Raw genomic sequence first — 25,653 nt, forward strand, 5'->3', positions numbered from 1 at the left:
CTCTATGCTTTTAAGTGACCAATCCCCTGCCTCCACCCGAGGCTTGCCTCTTTCTCAGTATTTTAAGATTTCATGGGGAGGTGACTTTGGTGTGGTTTATTTTCAACCATTATCTGGGTATTCTGGATTCTCTTTCTGTCTGGATACTTAGGTCATTGCACTCTGGGAAATTCACTTGAAATGCTTCGTAAATAATTATTTCCCCTCATTTTCTCTGTTTGGTTTCTTGGGAGCTCCTTTTATTTGAATGTTGAACTTAAAAAATTATCCTCTTACTTTTCTGATCACTTTCTATTTTCCAGTCTGTTTTCTGAGCAGTTTCCCCAATTTTATCTTCTATAACATGTCTATTAAGTTTGTAATTTATGTCATTTCATTTTAAAAAATATTTATTTTATTTTTGGCTGTTGCTGAGCGGGCTTACTCTTGTTGTGGAGAGTGGGGGCTACCCTCTAGTGGTGGTGCGTGGGCTTCTGTTGTAGAGCGCAGGCTCTAGGCACAGGGGCTTCAGTAGCTGCAGCTCCTGAGCTGTGTCTCACGGGCCCTAGAGCATGCAGACTTCAGGAGTTGTGGCTCACAGACTTAGTTGCTCTGCTGCTGCTGCTTCTTAGTCGCTTCAGTCATGTCCAACTCTGTGCGACCCCATAGATGGCAGCCCACCAGGTTCCCCCGTCCCTGGGATTCTCCAGGCAAGAACACTGGAGTGGGTTGCCATTTCCTTCTCCAGTTCATTAAAGTGAAAAGTGAAAGTGAAGTCGCTCAGCTGTTTCCGACTCTTCGCCACCCCGTGGACTGTAGCCCACCAGGCTCCTCCGTCCGCGGGATTTTCCAGGCAAGAGGACTGGAGTGGGGTGCCATTGCCTTCTCCAATAGTAGCTCTGAGGCAGGTAGAATCCTCCCTGGACCAGGGATCAAACCCATGTGCCCTCCATTGGCAGGTGGATTTTTATCCACTGTACCACCAGCGAAGTACTCTGTCATTGTATTTTTTAAAATATCTAATATCTTCTATTTGTATGTATTGATTTTCTTTTTTTTACAATAAACTACCTTACCTCACATGCTAGTAAAGTAATGCTCAAAATTCTCCAAGCCAGGCTTCAGCAATAAGTGAACTGTGAACTTCCAGATGTTCAAACTGGCTTTAGAAAAGGCAGAAGAACCAGAGATCAAATTGCCAACATCCACTGGATCATCAAAAAAGCAAGAGAGTTCCAGAAAAACATCTATTTCTGCTTTATTGACTATGCCAAAGCCTTTGACTGTGTGGATCACAATAAACTGTGGAAAATTCTGAAAGAGAAGGGAATACCAGACCACCTGACCTGCCTCTTGAGAAACCTGTATGCAGGTCAGGAAGCAACAGTTAGAGCTGGACATGGAACTTTTCCAAATAGGAAAAGGAGTACGTCAAGGCTGTATATTGTCACCCTGCTTACCTAACTTATGTGCAGAGTACATCATGAGAAACGCTGGGCTGGAAGAAGCACAAGCTGGAATCAAGTTTTCAGGGAGAAATATCAATAACCTCAGATATGCAGATGACACCACCCTTATGGCAGAAAGTGAAGAAGAACTAAAGGGCCTCTTGATGAAAGTGAAATAGGAGAGTGAAAAAGTTGGCTTAAAGCTTAACATTCAGAAAACTAAGATCATGGCATCTGGTCCCATTAATTCATGGGAAATAGATGGGGAAATAGTGGCTGATTTTATTTTTTTGGGCTCCAAAATCACTGCACATGGTGATTGCAGCCATGAAATTAAAAGACACTTACTCCTTGGAAGGAAAGTTATGACCAACCTAGACAGCATATTAAAAAGCAGAGACATTACTTTGTCAACAAAGGTCTGCCTGGTCCAGGCTATGGTTTTTCCAGTGGTCATGTATAGATGTGAGAGTTGGACTGTGAAGAAAGCTGAGTACCAAAGAATTGATGCTTTTGAACTGTGGTGTTGGAGAAGACTTTTGAGAGTCCCTTGGACTGCAAGGAGATCCAACCAGTCCATCCTAAAGAGATAAGTCCTGAGTGTTCACTGGAAGGACTGATGTTTTAGCTGAAACTGCAATACTTTGGCCACCTGATTCGAAGAGCTGACTCATTGGAAAAGACCCCGATGCTGGGAAGGATTGAGGGAAGGAGGAGAAGGGGACGACAGAGGATGAGATGACTGGATGGCATCACCGACTCAGTGGACATGAGTTTGGGTAAATTCTGGGAGTTGTGATGGACAGGGAGGCCTGCCATGCTGCAGTTCATGGGATTGCAAAGAGTCGGACATGACTGAGCGACTGAACTGAACTGAACTGAACCTTGCCTCCATGAAGATATCAAAGGTAATATGTTTCTTCTCTGTGTATTTTCTTTGGTTCTTCCTGTTTACTTAAACTGTAACTCAGTTCTCTTTGTGTGTGTGTATGTTAAAATAGGTCTTAGACATCTGGTGATCCTTCATGTTTGCACGTGTAGTTGAGAGCGTGGCACACAGCGTGTGAGGGTGGAGGCTGTTGACTCTGCTGTATGAAGATTTGTCAAGACTAGTGCTAATATAACTTTATGTGATGATGGGCATGTTGTCTGTCTCATAACCAATAGTCATACATCTGTTGATCACTTGAAATTTGGATAGTGCAACTGAGGAAATAATGCTTTAATTTTACGTAATTTAGTTAATTTAAGTTTTACTGGCTTCCCTGGTAGCTCAGCTGGTAAAGAATATGCCTGCCATGCAGGAGTCCCCTTTTCAACTCTTGGGTCAGGAAGATCCCCTGGAGAAGGGATAGGCTACCCATTCTGGTATTCTTGGGCCTGGGCTCTCAGATGGTAAAGAATCTGCCTGCAGTGCAGGAGACCTGGGTTTGATCCCTGGGTTGGGAAGATCCCCTGGAGAAGAGCATGGCAACCCTCTCCAGTATTCTTGCCTAGAGAATCCCCATGGGCCGTAACCCACCTGGCTCCTCTGTCCATGGGGCTGTAAAGAGTCGGACACAACACGACTGAGTTTTACTGTAAATCACTACAAGTGGCTAGTGACTACTATATTGGACAATGCAGGTCTAGGCTTTCCCTTTGAATTTTATTTTGTAGTGAATTGGGCTGGGTTCATTAAAGAGAGTTTTGAACTCCTTTCTGAAAGGCTTAGGCTTGAATGCTAGCATTCTGAGAGCCAGGTAAAGAAAGAGGAGTAGGGGCAAGGAGGATTTTTGTTCCAAAATGCCAATATTCACATATTTTTTAATTTACTGCTTGGTATTGCAGTTCTCCAACTCTCCCAGAGCCCTGTTTTAGGTTTTCCAGAAAGAAACGTCTAGGTTTTGTTGGGGGTGAATGGGGGTTTGAGACTCTGATACTGATTTTTTTCTCTACTTTCAATCCTACTTCCACAGCTGCCCAGTGTGCAAATTCCCAAAAACTCATGCGTAGTCAATGCCTCGCAGCTTTTGTATAGTCATTTTGAGACCTAGTACTCTTGGAGCTGGCACATTTAGCGGTCTTTCTTTAACCTTCCAGGCTTTCAAATTTTGATGCTGTTGTGTGTTTCTGCATTCTTTGTCCTTGTGATTTGATGTCTTAAAAAATTCTTTACCATGTCTTAATAGGGTTTCTGAAAAGTATAAAAAATAAATGAACATAGTCAGTGGTTTGTATTTACTCCACATTTGGTTTATTTCACATATGAGTTGTCTTAATCTATTCAGGCTGATATAACAAAACTACCATGGACCGAGTGCCTTCAACAACCAACATTCATATCTCACAGTTATGGAGGCTGGGAAGTCCAAGGTCAAGGTGCTGGAAGATTTGATGTTTGGTGAGGACACTATTCCCATTCATAAGAGTTCCATCCTCATGAATTTGTTGATTCTCAAAGCTCCTACCTATGTAATCACATTGTGGATAAGGATTTCAACATATAAATTTTGGAGAGACACAGACATTCATATACCAAACAGTTTATACCAGCAGATCTACATTTATTATCTTTATAAACTAATCACTTACTATACTACTTTTTAAAGTTGATTTTTTAAATTATTATTTGCAACATCATCCAACTGTTATAATTTACAATTCCTACCTCAAGGAATAACTTAAATTTTGTGTGAAATATTTTGCCTCCTTTTTTTTTTTTTACCAACTTCATCAGCTGACTTCAGTAAGCATTTTCAACTTCCACTATTGAGACTGAATCAGGATAATTAACTTTATAAATGCTTAAATATTGGGTTGGCCAACAAGTTCATTAGGATTTTTCTGTCTTATGGAAAAAATCTGAATGAACTTTTCAGCTAACCCAGTATAAGGTAACCCATTTTATGTCTGTGGAATAGTTTTTGGAGAAAATATCATTTATAATCAAGTTCACATGCTGCTGCTGCTGCTGCTAAATCACTTCAGTCGTGTCCGACTCTGTGTGACCCCATAGACGACAGCCCACCAGGCTCCTCCGTTCCTGGGATTCTCTAGGCAAGAACACTGGAGTGAGTTGCCATTTCCTTCTCCAATGCATGAAAGTGAAAAGCAGAAGTGAAGTTGCTCAATCGTGTCCGACTCTTAGCGACCCCATGGACTGCAGCCTACCAGGCTCTTCTGTCTGTGGAATTTTCCAGGCAAAAGTACTGGAGTGGGTTGCCGTTGCCTTCTCCACAAGTTCACATGGTATTTAGGCAAATCTGTACACAATAGTAAGCCTGGGTGTGACTTAAATACACAATCAATGCTATTGTGTTTTCTTCCTCTTTTCCCAATAAGTGGGTGGTCAAGCATAAAGACTGGATTTTCCTGGAGGGTTCAGATTCAAATTACTAAGGTTTATAGGAAATAAAGTGCTGTGTATTGTTTATCCATTTTTATAGATTTGGGCATAACTCTATTACGTATTTAAAGATATATATGACAAGGGAGAACAGCAGAGTCATGGGTAGAATCAGCCATTTAATTTTATGAAATACCACATGTTAAACTTGTATTTCAGTTTGGACTTTTTATGGAATTGGATGAATTTCTGCTCCTCATTTCCTAACTTTTTTTGCAGAGTAAAGTTGGTAACGCATCTCCTGTCTACCACAGATGAGCCCAGTCGAGGTCCATGCTTAGAGCTTCCAAAGGGCTCCCATCTTTTGAGAATGATGCCTTGGTGAATAAGCAGCAAAATTGACTTTTGCTCAGATATCCTTTGGGTGCTTAAATGAGCCTCTTTTCAGAGGATTGGCCTTCTGTCTTTGTTAAATCTGCAGTTTCGCTTCTGTGTGAACCTTAGTGGTGGGTAAATCCCACTTGGGTTTGCTTTTCTGTTCAAGTGATTGAACTTATCACTCTACTTGCATTATTCTTCCTTTTCCCTGAGCTTCTCCCCTGCCTCGAATTTGCGCTACACCCCTGACAGACAGTCCCTGATTTACTGTGATTTCAACTTATGATTTTTTTGACTTTGCAGTAGTGTGAAAGTGATACTCATTCAGTAGAAACACTCCTTTGAATCTTTTCCCGGACCATCCGTATGTAGTACAACACTCTCTCGTGATGCCAGGCAGCCACAGTGAGCCACAGCTCCCAGTCAGCCACGTGGTCGCAAAGGTAAACAGCTGATACACAGAGAACCCTTTAGTAACCTTACAACCATTGTTTTTCACTCTCAGTACCGTATTCAATAAAGCCCATGAGATACTCAGCACTGTGTTATAAAATAGGTTTTGTGTGAGATGATTCTGCTCAACTGTAGACTGATGTATTCTGAACACGGTTAAGGTAGCCTAGGCTAAGCTACGGTGTTCTCAGGCTAGATATGTTAGATGCGTTTTTGACTTAGGATGTTTCTGATTTATACAGGGTTTACTTGGGCTTCCCTGCTGGCTCAGATGGTAAAGAATCTGCCTGCAATGCTGGAGGCCCGGGTTCAATCCCTAGGTTGGGAAGACCCCTTGGAGAAGGAAATGGCAACCCACTCTGGTATTCTTGCTTGGAAAATTCCATGGACAGAGGCTCCTGGCAGACCTTAGTCTACGGGGTCACAAAGAGTCGGACACGACTGAGCAACTAACTATTGGGACTTAGCCCATCCTAAGCTGGGGAAGATCTGTAGTATCTAATACTATAGTGTTGTCTTGTTGTTGCTTGTTTCCATCCTCACACCCCAACTAGCTGCATTGTGATGGATCAGAAAAGAAGTCATACTTGGTATTTGTATCTGTCACCCCAACAGTGCCGCCTGGGTATGAGGCACTCAGCTTAGGCTTTCTCGTCGAGGGAGAGAGAATTGTGACATGAGCTGCCATTTCCTGTGCAAAACCTGTGTTCCAAGTGCACTGCAGATACTTTGCATATTACTTCTCATCCTTACATAGGAACTGATCATTTTACCTCTTTTCTCAGTTGAACCTGACATTCCGAAAAGGCAAGTAACTTATGTATAGCCAGTAAGCATTAGAGTTAGGGTTTGAACCCAGATTGAACCTCGGATTTGAACTCATGTTCTTTTTCCTGTTGTATATCTACTTGCCTCATTCTCAGAGCTCACAAAGATTCCAAACAGTCACATTATAGCAGTATTACTTTGCTTGCATCTAATTTTGCAGTTTGGACTATTAACCTGGATGAACACAAGTTGCTTTTCAGTGTTACCTCTGCTCTTTTGAGAATTAAGTGACCGACTTTCTGAGCAAAAGTCCTTTACTCCTTAGGGCCGTTAGAGCCCAGTTGTTTTAGTTTTAAGTCATGCCCGACTCTTGTGACCCCATGGACTGTAGCCCCCCATGCTCCTCTGTCCATGGCGTTCCTAGGCAAGAATACTGGGGTGGGTTACTATTCTCTTCTCCAGGGGATCTTCCCTACCCAGGAATCGAACCCTGGTCTCCTGCATTGCAGGCAGATTCTTTACTGACTGAGCCACCAGGGAAGCCTGCTAGAGCCCAGGGAGAGCCCCCAAATATCACCAATGAACAGCTTGGTTCTGAAACCCAGGACTTACCTGAATCTCACAGTGGCAGGGCTGTTGTGGTGACGAAGGGCCTATAACTTGTCCCTTCGTTTCCTTGTCTGCATTTCATCACTCCCACATTTTAAAAACAATACTTCCTCTATGACATAATCATAGGCAAGCACTCTAGGAGCTTTCAAGTGACAAGGAAGTGCCAGGAATATTTTATTTGCCTTGGAAAGATATAAATTCCTGGGTCTATTCAGATTCCAGTGGCTTTCAGAGAAACGGAGCACATGACTTTCCTTAAGAGAGGCCGCCAATGGGAGTGATTCCTGGTGATGCAATGCTGATATTTTAGTACCATCCTGGAGAAGGAAGAGGTGGGGTTTCTCTGGAGCCAGAAGAACTCATAATTAGTTCTCACCCAGGCTGCTTAAGCAATTATGGTGAAACCAAATCACATTACGTTTTTTCTCCGGCTCTTGATAAAAGCTTCAACACTGCTCCTTCTGCCCCACAGGGCACTTGGCTGGCCATTATTTCTGACATCACAGGCACTATTCTTTCCTGTTGTTTCCAGGCTCCCACTGTCACTGGGTAAAATCAGAAGTGTGGGGGAAATAATGTACACCTCTTGGTCTCACTACTTCAGAGGCACCTAGCAACCCTGTCTCCAGGCAGGCAGCACGCATCTCTCTGGTGCTTCACTGCCCACTCAGCAGAGGCGGCGTGCTCTCTGCAAATAACCTACCTCTTCGCCAGTGCCAGCTTGGTGGTGGGGTGGTATGTCACTTGGTGTCCTCAGGGATGTTTGGTTCTTGTTCTGGGAAGGCTAGGGTAAAGTAATGACAATTTCCCCAAAGCTGTTTGTGGAACCAGAAATTAGGTCAAGCAGTTCTGTGCTTGGGGTTGCATGGTCTAAAATCAAAAGCAGTGGTTTCCAACCTTTGTTTTTTCCAGTCTCTGACATATTTCAGACATAAATCTTCCAGAATGTTCCTGACATTCTTTCCTAAAGGATGTTTCCCAAGTATGTTTATGCAGTGAGGAATCCTTCTGGCCATTTTGTCCATCCACTACTGGCCTAACAATACAAGGCACTCCAGCCATTGGTTTTCTTGATATCCATTCTCTGCCTCAAACGGTGTCTATAAGTTGGGATGAAGAAAGCCCTGCACTGGCTTACCAGACAGCCACAGGGACTTTCCATTTCAGGACATTGTGATGAGATGTTGAGGCTTTACAATCTGCTTTCTGTACTTCACGGAGTTGTTAAAGGTGCTTTGCTTCTTTACTTCTTATATTTGATCTGCATTTTGACCCTTCCACAGAGTAAAAGTCTCAGAGAGTGAAAGTTGCATCTCTTTTGGAGGGAAATCAAGCTTTTCCTGTGGTGACTGATCATGTCAGACTCCTAGGCATGTAAAGCTTCATTTGGGAAATCACAAGTGCTGCTGGTAGAGGAATGATTCCAAAACCATAAAGGGAATAAGTGTTAGCTTCCAGGAGTCACTTTCTCACTCACTCACCAAGCAGTTATTGCATTCCGACCACATGCCAGACCCTCTCCTGGGAGAAAGGCTGATGAATGTGAATGAAAAACCTTACTTAAAAACGCATAGTCTTGGGGGGTGTCTTTGTGAAAATAACAGGAACAATATCAGATGTGTTGTAATACAAGTATTTGCAAGTGGATTTGGGAGCTCAGATGGGGATAGGAGGGCTCTTTAGGGAGATAGTAGGGAGAGAAGAGATAAATGTATATCATTTATAAAAAGATCAGTGGTTCTGGGGGGTTGGCAGTGGGAGGGAAGCATAAACAGGTGGAATACAGAAGACTTTTAGGTCATTGACACTACTCTGTATGATACTATCATGATGGATACATATAATTATATGTTTGTCAAAACCCATAGAATGTACAAAACCAAGAGTGAACCCTAGAGCCAACCTGCGGACTGTGTGTGATAATGATGTGTCAGTGTAGGTTCACCAGTTGTAGCAAATGTGCCACTGTGGGGGGAAGTTGATAGTGGGGGACGCTGTCTGTGCATGTATTGAGGACAGAGGATAATGGGAAATCTCAATGCCTTCCATTCAATTTTGATATGAACAAAAACTGCTCTAAAAATAGTCTTAAAAAGGAAAACAAAGTGTTTGGGAATCAGTATGAGGATTCATGACTCAGTACCTAAATGGTGGTTATGGACACTAGAGCATTTCTACATTGCCTGAAGATAATATTCTGACGGTAGACTGCACTTGTATAAAGATCAATGAGCCTGTCAACGAAAACAAATACCAGCCTGGCAGGGGAAATTGAGGTATTCGGAATATTATGAGCTGTGTGTTGAAGAATGAAGTATGAGAATTTAAACCAATTTAGTCCCGGTTACTTTTTGTTGCTGAATATCAGGTAATTTTGAACTTCATCAGAGCTCTCCAGTAGAGGGAATATCACTTACCACCTTTCTACCAGATAGTTGTAGCAAAAGTACATTTCAGACCATATTATTCTTTTTTTTTAACTTTTTATTTTATATTGGGGTATAACCAATATGAAGACAGGGCTTCCCTCATAGCTCAGTTGTTAAAGAATCTGCCTGCGATGCAGGAGACTTGGGTTTGATTCCTGGGTCAGGAAGATCCCCTGGAGAAGGAAATGGCACCCCACTCCAGTATTCTTGCCTGGAGAATCCCGTGGACAGAGGAGCCTGCCAAGCTATAGTTCATGGGGTTGCAAGAGTCGGACATGGCTTAGCAACTAAACCACCACCATAGCCAATTGACTAAGAATGTTGTTATAGTTTCAGGTAAACAGTGAAGGGACTCAACCATGTATATATGTGTATCCATTCTCCCCCAACTCCCCTCCCATCCAGCTGCCACATACCATTGAGCAGAGTTCTGTGTGTTATACAGTAGGGTCTTGTCGGTTATTCATTTCAGACCATATCATTCTAAGCAAACAAATATTGGGTAGCAAACAGGCATAAAACAATTGTACAGTCTCTGTTTACTTCTAATCTTTTCTGTTTCAACCCTTGACACAATGACCAGGACCTCCATGAAAGACTCTCCCCAAGATGAAGACAGGTGTGTTCTGATGGAGGGGTGGCGGTCAGGCCTTTCAGTCAGATCAGAGAACAGGATCATCCATTGATGGGAGGGGTACAGGGTCGTACCAACTGTCCTCCTGGTATGAACTACAGACCCAGACAGGTATTTCTACCTTGTTCCGGCAAAGATGGAGATGTCCATCTTCTAACAATTTCATAACTTAAACTCCACTGATTTCACCAATTAGAAAGTCTTTCTAACACAGTAAATAATAAAGTTTTTAGTGGTGATATGGGCTTTCCTGGTGGCTCAGTGAGGCATCTACCTGCCATGCAGGAGGCCTGGGTTGGATCCCTGGGTTGGGAAGATTCCCTGGAGGAGGGAATGGCAACCCACTCCAGTATTCTTGCCTGGAGAATTCCATGGGCAGAGGAGCCTGGTAGGCTACAGTCCCCAGAGTCACAAAAGTCAAGGTAACTAAGCGACTAACAATTTCACCTTTTTTTTTTTTTTTTTGACAGAAATACTTTTGAATGCCACCTGGCCAGTTCTTAGGGTATTTATTATATCAGGCCGCTTCATATGTTCATTGATCCTTGGGGTGTAGATTAGAGTTGAATTGTGCACACAGAGTTCCAATTGTTTACATACTGTGGTATTGTAAAGCAAATCGCAACAGACAATTACAATGAAACATCATCGAGAAAAAGATTTTTAAAAAGAGATCAATCAGAATGAAACTCTTTGCTTTGCATTGTACTAGTAACTATGACATCTAATTGTACATGTTCCCAATTATTGTGCTGGAGAGAGTGAGTGTGTATGGGGCTTTATAACATTTAAACAGAAACAGCTTAAAACAATTTACTGCCTCAGTTGATGGAGCATCATAGCTCTTTTCTGAGAGTCCCCATTAACAAAGGTTTCCTGTTAACAAAACCCTTGACGTAAGGCTTTATTTGATGATTTTCTTTGGTAACAAGAAGAGCCATGAGTACTATGGATGGGCAGAAAAATATCTGAGAGCCGTTGTCATAGGAACTGTGCCAGGAGAACAGCTATGTGCAGGATAATTGCACCATCCAAAGAGGAGGAGAAGGAAGTGATTTTGAAGCTACTGCTTCCATCAGTTTTGGGGAGTAGAGCTCTCATGAATTTCATGTAAATTATCTTCAGTGATACCTGGGGTATGTGGGATGCTAGGAGACAGTTGGAGGGGGGCTGATGATATGTACCTCACAGGATTTTTTTTTGTGACATTTTAGCTTTTTATTTTGAACTGGGATATAGCCGATTAACAAACGATGTTGTGATAGTTTCAGGTGAATACTGAAGGGATTCAGCCATACATATATATGTATCCATTCTCCACCCAACACCCTCCCATCCAGGTTGCCACATAACATTGAGCAGATTTCCATGTGCTATACAGTAGGTCCTTGCTGCTTCTCCATTTTAAATATAGCAGTGTGTACTTGTCCATCCCAAGCTCCCTAACTCTCCCTCCACCCCCATCCTTCCCCCAGGCAACCATAAGTTCATTCTCTAAGTGTGTGAGTCTCTTTCTGGTTTGAAAATTTATTTGAATCAATTTCTTTTTAGATTACACATATAAAGGATGTCATACAATATTTCTCCTTCTCTGACTTACTTACTTCACTCAATATGACAATCTATAGGTCTATCCCTGATGCTGCAAATGGCATTATTTCCTTCTTTTTAATGGCTGAGTAATATTCCACTGTATACATGTACAACATCTTTTTTATCCATTCCTCTATCAATGGACATTTAGGTTGCTTCCATGTCTTGGCTGGTATAAACAGTATTGCAAAGAATATTTAGGTTCAAGTATCCTTTCGGAGCATGTTTTTTCTCTGGATATATGCCCAGGAGTGGGATTGTTGCGTCTAATTTTAGTTTTTTAAGGAACCTCCATACTATTCTTCACAGTGGCTATACCAATTTACATTCCCCCAGCAAGGTAGGAGGGTTCCCTTCTCTCCACACTCTCTCCAGCATTTATTGTTTCCTCACAGGATTTCTGTGGGAGATTAAAAATAGATAAAATAGTGAGCTTGAGTGTCTTGACTCCTGTTTTCATTTCCTCGTGCTGTAGCATGAGTTCTGATAACGTTTTGCCTGAAATTCTTGTCTGGCCTCTTATCAATTTCTATTGATTCAGGGGCCCAAGAGCCCAGGTCAATAATTACATGGGTTACTTGGTCCAATTGGGTTCCGGTTTGTGAGCTTCTTTCTGATTAAAGTTCCCCCCATGGGCAGGCTGAGGTTAAACAGTTTAATCTCTGTCTCTATAAAGTTCTGTTATCCTGGTCCAAGAGATTTAATTGACAATCTCTAGCTTCCTTAATTGTTTTAACACAAGAATAGAAATTTTAAAACCTTTTTGCTTTAAAGTAATTATAGATTCACAGGAAATTGCAAAGATCATATGGTTGCCTCTTACATAAACATAGTACATTATCAAAGCAATGAAATTAACAGTGGTATAACATGTATATACAGCTATGTAATTTTTAGATTTGAAATTTATTTAAAAGATACAAAACATAAACTTTTTCATCTTAACCATTTTTAGGTGTACACTTCAGTGGTGTTAAGTACATTTACATTGCTGTGCATCTAAGCTCCCAAATTATCTCATCTTGCAAAACTGAAATTCCATACCCATTGAACACTAACACCCCATTCTTCTCTCCTCTCAGCTCCTGGCAACCACCCTGTATTTCTCTTCTTTTTTTAAAAAACTGGGTTATAGTTACAACAACCCTTATAATTTCTGTTTCTATGAATTTTATAGGTGACTTATGTAAGTAGGATCATACAATATTTGTCTTTTTGTGACTGTTTTTAATCCATTTAGCATAATATACCCAAGGCTAATCCTTGTCATAGCACACATCAACATTTATTTCATTTTTAAGTGTGAATAATATTCCGTTGTGTGTGTGTGTGTGTGTGTGTGTGTGTGTGTGTATATATATATATACATGTGTGTGTGTGTATATATATATATATATGATTATACAGTGGAAGTGAGAATAGATTCAAGGGATTATACAGAGGAAGTGAGAAATCCCTTATATGAATATACAGTGGGAGTGAAAAATAGATTCAAGGGATTAGATCTGATAGAGTGCCTGAAGAACTATGGATGGAGGTTCATGACTTTGTGCAGGAGGCAGTGATCAAGACCATCCCCAAGAAAAAGAAATGCAAAAAGGCAAAATGGTTGTCTGAGGAGACCTTACAAATAGCTGAGAGAAGAAGAGAAGCTAAAGGCAAAGGAGAAAAGGAAAGATATACCCATCTGCATGCAGAGTTCCAAAGAATAGCAAGGAGCGATAAGAAAGCCTTCCTGAGTGATCAATGCAAAGAAACAGAGGAAAACAATAGAATGGGAAAGATTAGAGATCTCTTCAAGAAAATTTGAGATACCGAGGGAACATTTCTTACAAAAATGGGCACAATAAAGGACAGAAATGGTATGGACCTAAGAGAAGCAGAAGATATTAAGAAGAGGTGGTAAGAATACATAGATGAACTATACAAAAAAAGATCTTCATGACCTAGATAAGCATGATAGTGTGATCACTCACCTAGAGCCAGATATCCTGGAATGCAAAGTCAAGTGGGCCTTAGGAAGCATCACTATGAACAAAGCTAGTGGAGGTGATGGAATTCCAGTTGACCTATTTCAAATCCTAAAAGATGCTGTGAAAGAGCTGCACTCAATATGCCAGCAAATTTGGAAAACTCAGCAGTGGCCACATGACTGGAAAAGGTCAGTTTTCATTCTAATCCCAAAGAAAGGCAATGCTAAAGAATATTCAAACTGCTGCACAATTGCACTCATCTCACATGCTAGCAAAGGAATGCTTAAAATTCTCCAAGCCAGGCTTCAACAGTATGTAAACCGAGAACTTCCAAATGTTCAAGCTGGATTTAGAAAAGGCAGAAGACTTAGAGATCAAATTGCCAACATCTGTTGGATCATCAAAAAAGCAAGAGAGTTCCAGAAGAACACCTACTTCTGCTTTATTGACTACACCAAAGCCTTTGACTATGTGTATCATGACAAACTGTGGAAAATTCTTTAAGAGATGGGAATACCAGACCACCTGACCTGCCTCCTGAGAAACCTGTATGCAGGTCAAGAAACAACAGTTAGAATCACACATGGAAGAAGGGACTGGTTTCAAATTAGGAAAGGAGTAAGTCAAGGCTGTATATTGTCACCCTGCTTATTTAACTCAATATGCAGAGTACATCATGCGAAATGTCAGGCTTGATGAAGCTCAAGCTGAAATCAAGAGTGCCAGGAGAAATATCAATGACCTCAGATATACAGATGACACCACCCTTATGGCAGAAATCGAAGAGGAACTATAGTAAGAGCCTCTTGATGAATGTGAAAGAGGAGAGTGAAAAAGCTGGCTTAAAATTCAACATTCAAAAAACTAAGATCATGGCATCCCATCACATCACTTCATGGCAAATAGATGGGGAAACAACAGAAACATTGAGAGACTTTCTTTTCTTGGGCTCCAGAATCACTGCAGATAGTGATTGCAGCCATGAAATTGAGACGTTTGTTCCTTGGATGAAAAGCTATGACAAACCTAGATAGCATATTAAAAAGCAGAGACATTACTTTGCTGACAAAGGTCCAAATTGTCAAAGCTATGGTTTTTCCAGTAGTTATGTATGGATGTGAAAGTTGGACCATAAAGAAAGCTGAGTGCTGAAAAATTGATGCTTTTGAACTGTGGTGTTGGAGAAGACTCTTGAGAGTCCCTTGGACTGCAAGGCAATCAAACCAGTTAATCCTAAAGTATATCAGTCCTGAATATTCATTGGAAGGACTGATGCTGAAGCTGAAACTCCAGTAATTTGGCCACCTGATGCGAAGAGCTGACACACTGGAAAAGACCCTGATGCTGGGAAAGATTGAGGGCGGAGGAGAAGGGGATGGCAGAGGATGTGACATTTGTAATGTTTATCATTCAGTGAAATGAAATAGCACTGGGACATGAATGATCGGATGGCATCATTGACTCAATGGACATGAGTTTGAAAAGCTCTGGAAGTTGGTGATGGACAGGGAAGCCTGGTGTCCTGCAGTCCATGGAGTCACAGAGTCAGACGTGACAGAGTGACTAAACTGATATATATGCCCCATTTTATCTATTTATCTTTTGATGGTGCCTTGAGTTGCTTCCACCTTTAGGCTATTGTCAATAATGCTGCTATGAACATGGTTATACAGATGTCTCTTTGAGACACTGATTTCAATTATTTTGGGTATTTTTAGGGGCTGAATTGTGTTCCCCCCAAAATAAAAAAGATAAAATATAAAAAATTCAGGGTTTTTTTATACATTAACTAAAATCACTAAATCATATCTCATATAATTAACTATATTAACACTAAATCATATCTCATATAATCCTAACTAGAGCCATCTGATGAAAACAGTCTTTATTCAAAGTTTCCAGAAGAGAAGATGAGGTGCCTAGAAGATGAATTTTTCAAGATCGCATGGTAACGGATACAGCTGGGACTCAAATGCAAGGTTGTCTGACCCTAGGGCCCTTAATGTCTCTGCTAGACTGAACTAGTAGGCAATCAATAACTGGTAAGAATTATAAACATGATTGTTTGGTGATGGAATAGTAGTGGGACTTTCAGTTGCCATGATATACATAGGGCTAAATGTCAGAGCGTTGTTTGATTTTGTGTTTTCCTGAGGTTTATTTTTCCTAAACCTCACAGAAGTGTTATCCTACAGATGCCAACTACTTTTTTCATTCTCTTCTCCTTTCTCGCCAGTACAGAGCTTGAGGTTGTCCCAGCCAATCCATGCCGTCTTCCAGAGCTCTAAGAAAACCAATAATCTCCTCTCCCTCCCTCCCTCTTTCTCTCTTTGTCTCTCTCAGGAGAAGCTCTTCACTGGAGCTTCCTTACCATACTTTCTCAAAACTTTCAAAGCTCCACATTATCAGCTGAATTGAGTCCCCTCGCTCCAAAATTCATATGTTGAAGTTTATTAAAAGAAAATTATTCATGACACTTGCTAAAGAATGCTAAGGCAGACTTTATTCAGGGGAACTATCACAAAAAGTTTAGGAACCATTACAAAGGGGTTTTATAGTAGGGGAGAGAGATTGGGCTCAACTCCAATCAACTCAATAAGGAAAAATGGGAATTTGTAGCCAAGAAGCAGGGTGGGACTCAGTAGATGGAAATTTACCAAGAGGAAGCATCACAATTAAGGGAGAACTCTTTTTTTTTTTTTTTCAAACTTTAAACTTTTTATTTTATATTGGGGTATGGTAGCTCATTGCTTGAAAAATCCCATGGCTGGAGGAGCCTGGTAGGCTGTAGTCCATGGGATCGCTAAAAGTTGGACACGACTGAGAGACTTGAATTTCACTTTTCACTTTCATGCATTGGAGAAGGAAATGACAACCCACTCCAGTGTTCTTGCCCGGAGAATCCCAGGGACGGGGGAGCCTGGTGGGCTGCCATCTATGGGGTTGCACAGAGTTGGACACGACTGAAGCGACTTAGCATTAGCATGGTATCTCAGTGGGCTTCCCAGGTGGTGCTAGTGGTAAAGAACCTGCCTGCCAATGCAGGAGACTCAAGAGACTCGAGTTCGATCCCTGGATTGGGAAGATTCCAAGCCACCTCCTCCCATGAGCACTCCAGAATTACAACTATATACAGAGCAACTGTTGATGAGGATCACTTGAAAACTAGCTAGAGAAGATGGTCTACAGCTAAAGATATAAAAATGAAAAGTGAAAGTGTTAGTCGTTCAGTCATGTTTGACTCTTTGCAGCCCCATGGACTGTGTAGCCTGCCAGGTTCCTCTGTCCATGGGATTCTCCAGGCAGGAATACTGGTGTGGGTTGCCATTCCCTTCTCCAGGGATCTTCCCAACCCAAGGATCAAACCTGGGTCTCCTGCGTTGCAGGCAGATTCTTTACCATCTGAGCAACCAGGGAAGCCCAGAGATATAAAGGGGGAATCACAACAAGACAGGTAGAAGGGGTGGGGGGGTGGTATGGTCTAGACCCACAGCTCCGGGTGAGCAACCCACAAACAGCTTGCTAATTATAGTTGCAGAGGTTATTCCTCAGGTGAGAGATATCGGAGACCCACCTCGGGCTTGTTGGTCCAGGTGTCCTGCAGGTGGGAAGATAAGCTCTCAGAACATTTGGCTTTGAAGGCCAGTGGGGCTTACTTTCAGGAGAGCCACAGGGCTGTGGGAAAGAGGTACTCCACTTACAAAGGATTCACACAAAATCACACACACTTGGAGACCCAGGGGGGAGGTTGAAAGGGTCAAACCCACTTTCTGATCTTGGAGAGCCTTCTGGAAAGGAGGGAGGCAATTTAGACTCACCCCCATGACACAGACAGGCGGCACAGACTCTGGCAGAAACCACTGTAGGGGGGGCTTGTCTTACCACGAGACACTGGTGCTGGCAAGTAGCATTTTATAATTCTCTCTCCAGATTGTTGGTGCCAGGACCCAGCCCTGCCCACTGGCCACCTGACACCAGTCTTGTGACACCCCAGGTCAAGCAGTAGCTGAACTGGGGACACAGCCCCACCCGCCAGCAGACCACCTGAAGACCTGGCCCTGATCGTTAGCCAGTCCAGGACCTAGCCTCATCCACCAGGGGATGAGCACAGCCCTGGAACCCTACCCCTGGGCCCCAACCCCATCCCCCAGCAAGCCGACACCAACATCAGGATACCTTGGGTCCCACAGCCAGCTGCCCTTGGATCTGGCCTCACTTGCCAGTAGGCTGACACCAGCTCCAGGATTCCCAGCCTGGCAGCCAGCTATGCCAAGGCCTGGCTCTGCCCACTAGTGAGTCAGCATTAACCATGGGACATGTCCCTACCCCCCACCCCCAAGCCTCCCACCCTCCCCTGAGCCCTGCAGCTAGCCTCCTTGTGACGAAGACCCGTCCACCCTAGACCAACAACGTCCTCTCAGGCTCTCCCAGGGAGTGGTACCTCCTTCTGAGCTAACCAAAACTTTATTCATTTCTAGATGCAACTTCTTACAGGACTGCATTACCTTTAACTTTTTATGTCTGTTTACCTCCCCCACCCCTGCTGCTGCTCCCCCCCAAGCGCCTCTGTCCATGGGATTCTGCAGGCAAGAATACTGGATGGGCTGCCATTTGCTTCTCTAGGGGATCTTCCTGAGCCAGGAATCGAACCCGCATCTCTTGAATTGACAGGCAGATTCTTTACCACTGAGCCACTCGGGAAGCTCACCACCACCACCTTACCTCTAGTTAATTTCTGAATTCATAGACACTGAAATTCTGCCTATGAATTATTCATTTCTATACTCCCAGGACCTACTACAATTCTTAGTTCAAAGAAGACACTAAGTTATGTTTGGACTTCTTGAATAGATATGTCTGTATCTATCTGTATATATATGTGGGGGCTTCCCCGGCGGTTCAGTGGCAAAGAATCTGCCTGCAATTCAGGAGACATAGGAGATGCAGGTTCAGCCCCTGGGCCAGGAAGATCCCCTGGAGAAGGAAACAGCAACCAACTCCAGTATTCTTGCCTGGAAAATTCCATGTACAGAGGAGCCTGGCAGAGAACAATTCATGGGATTACAAAGAGTCGAAACAACTGAAGTGGCTTAGCACGTATATACACATAATTAAATTTTTTTCTTCCTTGTTTACTTCTGATGAAGGGAATTTCTGGTAAAGATTCAAGTGAAAGAAAATTTTAAGCATGTTAAGCACATAAGAAAAATGGTTTATTTTGAATGGTCTCATCAGAAGATGATGAAATGATAAGCCTCTTCTTATGAGGGAGAAGACATGTGTAACAGAGGTTGAGTTGTCTAGGAAAAACGATCATGATGACCTCAAGGAATCTCACTACCTACTCACTCCCCAGATGGAGCCAGCACCCCTAGAATGGGGTGGGCATCGTTGGGGCCATGGAGAGAGAAAAGAGATGCAGAGGAAGGGGTTCCCAGGCTCCCACTGAAGACTCTGTAAGGACTGTCAGGCGTAATAAATATCTCACCTCTGGACATCTGTTGAACTCCGTGTCAGGACTAGTTACTAGCAGGATTGCTTCTTTGGGGAATTAACTGTACCTCATTCTCCTCGAGCTCTGGGGCAGAAGAGAGGGAGTATATTTTGACATGAAGAGTATCCAGCTGCTCTCACTGATTCAGAGCATGGCTCATCCTCTCCTCAGGCCAGACCTACGGGAGCAGCTGCTCTACTGGGGGATCTGGTCCGAGGCAAAATACCGTCCTTCACTTGGCTCTTCCAGGGACACAATCCAAGGAGGTCAACTTCTCCAGAAAGTTTTAGTAAAGAGTTGTGTCAAGAGCACTCGTTATTTTTAGACAGCAGTGGGCCATGGACAATGCAAGACAGGTGACTAGCAATACATGTGTTCGCACTGCTTGGAGCACAGTCCACCTTCAGGGGTTTCCAATGGGGAGCCCATGGCCAACACCCCACAGATATGTGTCGGGAACTCTGAAGAAGCAGCATCATTTGTCAAGAAGCAGAAAAGTCCTCCATTAGACTTTGTTTATTACTGAAAATGAGCTCAAGTGAAGGTCAACTCTATCCTCCAATTTCCTAATTATAATTCAGAGGCAGGAGAGAAAGGGAATAGAGAAAAAGGAAAAAAAATTTAAAAAGAGGCTTCCTGGAGTTTGGGAACACTAAACAAGAGACAGAAACTATTTCTGCCTTTGAGGTGAGACATCCACATGTCTTTTTGTTTTTCTCCTAAAGGCACTTAATTCTGTGGGATTGACTTTTTCTTCCTGATGCCTAGGAAAATATAAATGCCAGCAACTGTTTGATCTCATCTGGGTAGTTTGAAAGCTGTGTGTTTGTGGGTAAGAAAGTTACTGCCGCAGAAAGCACTAAAATCCTACAGCATGCCAGCTTTGAATGATTCACTGTGAACAGTCACAAGGCAGGTCAGATGGGGCATTTCTGAGGTTTAAAAAAAAAGGCTACTTAAAAGCGTGTGTCCAGAAAACACAAGACATTTGCCATGTTTATCATTCAGCGAAAGCGAAATAGCACTGGGACATGAATGATCGGATGGCATCATCGACTCAACGGACATGAGTTTGAGCAAGCTCTGGGAGATAGTGAAGGATAGGGAATCCTGGTGTGCTGCAGTCTATGGGGTTGAGAGGGTCAGACATGAACACTTAGGGACTAAACAACAACAGCAATGGTTAAGTTATGGTTTGAAAAAACAGCAGAACAATTAGCAAAACAATTATTTCTGAAAACCCCCCCAATTTTTTTTTTTTCTAATTTGAATGATTTTGAGAATTGGCACAAAAGAGAGAAAGGAGGCTCTCATGTGATATATAAGGAAGATCTGTTGAAGAAAATTAACTCCTGCAGGGATAGGATTGATAATGTGACAAATACTTACTCTGATCTAAATTTAACATCTTCCCACATTTTCAGCATTCCAGTGACTTCCAGTTACCATAGTGATGATACCTTGCAACTCAACATTTAATTCCTAGGTAACAGGCAACAGTCATGGATACCAACATGAGTATAGTTAAAAACTTATTTATTAAATATTATTTGGAGTAGTCTGTTTGGAATCATCTCTCTCTCTAGCATATTTTACTCTTACTACATCTAATAAAGACACTGAAACACGTGCAAATATAAACCATACAAAAAGAATCAAGACTCCTTTTTAGGCCCTATTTTTGAGTGTAAGAACCTTGATGTGATGTCAGAGCATTGCTAGGGAAACAAAAAATTGAGTTCTAAAATAAGTACTTTTCAGCTGGAGTTGACCTAGAAATTCACTTTTAATGTTTGATGAAGCTGTGGCCAAAAAAAAAAAAAAAAAATACCCTCAATAGTTGGAGCATCTATTCTATCCATTGATGTTGTACTGCAGTCATTGTTTACTTTTCTTTTAAAACGGACAGATCCATGACGTGGGAATTGCCTGACCTGCATCAGAAACTTCCAGCTCAATGCCTAGGAATGATCTGACCACTGAAAAGACAAACAGTAAGTACTTGCTCAGGCTTCTCAGGTGGCGCTAGTGGTAAAGAATCCACCTGCCAAGCAGGAGACGCAGGAGACATGGGTTTGATTCCCGGGTTGGGAAGAGCCCCTGGAGGAGGAAATGGCAACCCACTCCAGTATTCTTGCCTAGAGGAGCCTGGCAGGCTATGCCGTCACAAAGAGTCAGACCTGACTGAACACACACACACACACACACACACACACACACGTATTTCCTTGTATTGCTTGTCATACTTTTTAATCATCAGAGGGTCTCTCTCAGCTCTCCAATAAAAAGGGTGTCCAGGGATTCATAGCCATGTAACACAGAAATATTCCACTATTTACATTTCTAGGTACTGGCCCTAAAAGGTAGTCTTCCTGTGTTAGAGAAGTAAGAAGTCAGTTGAAATCCAGGGTTCAAAAACAAGAGCCCACACGTTTAAGACTAGCTTTTCCATTACCACACAGGAAGCAAAAGCAAATATGAACAAACAAACAAAAAATGTAATAAAACAGATTAAGAATACACTCGAAAAGTGGGAGCGGCAAAAGGAGAAGGGGGACCATTAAGAAATCACAGTGTTGGGGTATGTTTGGAAACCTCATCGTACTGGCTGTAACACATGTTAATCTCTTCTGCTGCCAGCCTGAGCTAGGCACCTTCACGTTCAATCTTGTATTTAATCCTCAGACAGCTATATGAAAGTGCCACTATTAGTCTCTCCATTCTACAGGAAAAAAATTAAGGCCGAGAACATTACAGTAGTTTGCTCAAGGGATCCCAGTTAAACTAGTTAGTGATGGGCTTGTATATTAAAAAAAAACAAAAGAATCCCAAGCAGTCCAGGGGAGACATCACCGGGAGCTGGTCCCACCAGTACTTCCCTGGTAGCCCAATGGATAAAGAATCCGCCTGCAATGCAGGAGACCCCGCTTCAGCTCCTAGGTCGGGAAGATCCCCTGGAGAAGGGAATGGCTACCCACTCCAGTATCCCTGCCTGGAGAATTCCACGGACAGAGGAGCTTTGTGGACTGCAGTCCATGGGGTCGCAAAGGCAAAGCATCAGACGGGACTGAGCGACTAACACGCACACAACTGCTAGGTTAGTAGTAGAAAAGAACAGTAACTGCAATATGCCACAAGAGGGCGTACTGGCACTTTTAAATGTCGATAACTTGGCAGACAAAGCGAGCATAATTAAAGACAAGGTTCAGATTTCAGGTACAATGCTTTTTGACAATCATTAAATATAAAATCTGGAAGATTTTCTTTAGTGACTTTTGTGATATTTGAAAAGAGTAATGAGATTTTTAAAGGCGTGTTATTTCTTATTTTCATAGAAAGCAATGAGACTTTTTTTCTAAGATTTACTTTCCTGGGTTGATATTTTATTAGATATATTCTTTGTTCCATCACCAATTATCAAGATGGCTTAGGGAAAATTAAAAGAAAATATTGATTCCTTTTGTTATCAGCAATACACGTTACAAATTGGTGAAAGTTGGGTTCATTTTAGCATATGGGGGAAAGTTTAAGAGGAGAGAATTATGACAAATGAACAGAGATTCAAATAATCTTCTCCACAGTACTTCTCCTTACATATATAAATAGGTGACTCATCATATATTTTAAAATGGCTTTTATTGAAAAGACTGTCCATCATTTCATTTTGCCGTAATTTTGCCTCATTAATAATCTAGTGAAACCTGAACATGTGATTTTGCCTCATAATTATGCCATAATTTTGCCTCATTAATAATCTAGTGAAACTTGAACATGTGATAAAAAAAAAAGAATACGTATATTATTGAGGGCAGGATGAGAAGAGAGTGACAGAGGATGAGATGGTTGGGTGGCATCACTGACTCAATGCACATGAATTTAAGCAAGCTCCGGGAGATAGTAAAGGACAGGGAAGCCTGGTGTGCTGCAGTCCATGGGGTTGCAAAGAATCAGACACGACTGAGCAACTGAACAACAAATATTATGCTGTAAAAAAAAGGATTAAAAATAAAGAAAAATAGGCAAAGGACAAAATCCTCACAGTATATGTGTTTTTGAGTGATCCTAGAAGTGTATGTGGTATTTCTCTGTTGCAGGAAAATTTATAAATGTTTTCACTAGAAATGTTCCTTTTGTCCATGGATCAGCAAACTTTTTCTGCAAAGGGCCAGAAACGAAATGCTCCTGGCTGTGCAGGCCATGTGGTCTCTGGCTGCCCAGTTTTGCCCCTGTAGCATAAAAGCAGCCACAGACAAGCAGATGAATGGGCCTGGTTGTGTTCCAGTAAGATGCTATTTACAGAAACAAGTGCCAGGCTAGATTTGGCCCCTAAATCACAGTTTTCTAAATCCTCCTTCAATCTAGCTGTGGACTGTTTCACAGAAGAGGGTGAGTAAGAAGGAGACATAAGCTTTGGAGACCTGGATCTAGGAGCACAAAGAACCTCAGCTGGAAGGCATAAGAATATAAAAGCTTTCTCCTCAGGTCTCGAGAGGGGCTCCTCAGGGTCTTTAGCAGGAATTTGAAATGAAAATTGTCTTAGGAAAAAGTGCACTGTAGATAATTGGCGAAACATATGCATGGCCCGCGTCTTACACAAAGAAAGCCCTGAAGGTACAGTAAGTCAGAAGTGTCTTAAGAGGTGGGAAGCTGGTCCTGAGCACCGGTAGCCCTGCATTCTGAGCCACTCAGAAGAGTAAGGAGAATCTTGAACCCTGCAGGAAATGACTGAGTTTTGCAGCAAGACAGTTGTAGGTTACACACTCATCCCAAGGATGCACCCTCATTCTCTGAACATAAGGAAGCATGTAATATAGCTCAAGGACATTTTCCAGTGGAGCACCAGAATTATAAATATTTTGAAAATATATTTCACAGTTCAAAGAAACATCAGATACACTCCCTATGAGTGATGGATGTATTATACTTTGATTTGGGAGATGAGCTAAGATTTCCACAAAATCAATTAACTGCTGGAAAAAAGGCTAAGAAGAATATATACTGCAGTGGTTTCCAAGTCTGGCTGCAAAAGAACGTCAAAGAAAAAAAATTTAAGAACACAGTTTCCCAGATCTCACTCCAGATCTATTGAATTAGATTTTTTTAAAGAGTGTATATGGTCTAGGCATTTTGACAATGCTGCCTAAGTGGGTCTTCTGAATGGCTGGGCTAGCATCAGTCCACGGACTGGCATTTGAGAATCATGAGGACAAACGACAAACCCCGGGTAGAAAGCTTGGCCATGCTGGGTTCAAATTCAGGCTCTGGGGACTTCCCTGGTGGTCCAGTGGTGAAGAATCTACCTTCCAGGGGCTCCCCTGGTAGTTCAGTGGTAAAGAATCCACACTGCCAATGCAGGAGACATGGGTCTGATTCCTGATCTGGGAAGATCTCATGTGCCACGGAGCAGCTGAGCGCATGTGCCACAGCCATTGAGCTTGTGCTCTCGAGCCTGGGAACCAGAACTACTGAAGCCCACGCACCTGCAGCATGAGAAGTCATTGCAGTGAGAAGCCTGCACACTGCAACGAAGAGTAGCCCCTGCTCACCACAACTAGAGAAAGCCCATGCACAGCAATGAAGACCCAGCACAGTCCAAAAATAAAATAAATATATAAATAAGTAAAGTAAATCTTAAAAAAAAAAAATGAATCCATTTTCCAATGCATGGTTGATGCCTGGTCGGGGAACTAAGATTCTCATATGCTGTCCTGGGGCAACTAAGCCCCCACAAGTAGAGGAGCCTGGGCGCCCCAACAAAGACCCAGCACAGCCCAAAACAACAACAGATTCAGGCCCTGCCCTTTATTAGTCACTTGACCTTGAGCTAGTGATGGAACATTTCCAAGCCTCAGTTACAAGCCCTGTAATATGGAGCCAACGTTAGCCCCTGCTGGAAGGACTGAAAGTCCGATGTGGCTCTTGTCAAGATGTCAGGCTGTGGGCTTCCCTGCTGGCTCAGATGGTAAAGCGTCTGCCCGCAACGCAGGAGACCCGGGTTCGATCCCTGGGTTGGGAAGATGCCCTGGAGAAGGAAATGGCAACCCATTCCAGTATTCTTGCCTGGAAAATCCCCATGGACAGAGGAGCCTGGTAGGCTACAGTCCATGGGATCCCAAAGAGTGGGACACGACTGAGCGACTTTACTTTCTTTCTTTCCAGGATGTGGCTGTTGGCTCTTTTCCATATCCTCTCCCCGTTCTTCAAGGGGACAAAGTAACTGGATTTGTTCCACTCACCCACAAACAGAAGCTTACTGAAAGCGAAAGCATTTTGAAGAAGATGCCTAAGGTTTAGTCTTGCTCCACAGGGCCTCCTCTTCTTGAATTTCCTGAGAACTCTGGGTTCAGGTCACGCCATCTCTACTCTTAAACTTCAGCTGGGAAGAAGCCAAAGAAGGGAGCTGTCAAGTCCTGAGACACCCGGTCAAGTCCTAGCCTGTGCTGTTTTTCTTTGCAACTTGACTTAAGGCAGTTCCACACTTGGCTTTCAGTCCCAAATTCCTGCTACGGTAAAGCTTTGTTCTTACATGCAGATGTAGGGGCTTTTTGCTTCTTTGTCTGGAGT

The 25,653-nt window shown here is 42.5% G+C and overlaps 1 long non-coding RNA gene and 1 other non-coding gene across 4 annotated transcripts in view; both read left to right on the forward strand.

The window, feature by feature from the left end:
- The window catches only part of LOC136152500 (uncharacterized), an 86,348-nt gene that overhangs the window by 49,798 nt on the left and 10,897 nt on the right, over positions 1-25,653 (forward strand). For 2 of the 3 annotated variants that reach the window (XR_010660214.1, XR_010660216.1), the window contains exons 3-4: positions 15,459-15,543; positions 20,999-21,083. This is a non-coding gene — a long non-coding RNA (uncharacterized lncRNA). The remainder of the gene's footprint in view (positions 1-15,458; positions 15,544-20,998; positions 21,084-25,653) is intronic. The other variant, XR_010660215.1, reaches the window with a different exon arrangement.
- TRNAC-GCA (transfer RNA cysteine (anticodon GCA)) lies at positions 25,034-25,105 on the forward strand. The gene has a single exon. It is a non-coding gene; the product is annotated as a tRNA-Cys (tRNA).

Source organism: Muntiacus reevesi, chromosome 21, assembly GCF_963930625.1.
Source record: "Muntiacus reevesi chromosome 21, mMunRee1.1, whole genome shotgun sequence".
In the NCBI taxonomy this organism is placed as follows: Eukaryota; Metazoa; Chordata; class Mammalia; order Artiodactyla; family Cervidae; genus Muntiacus; species Muntiacus reevesi.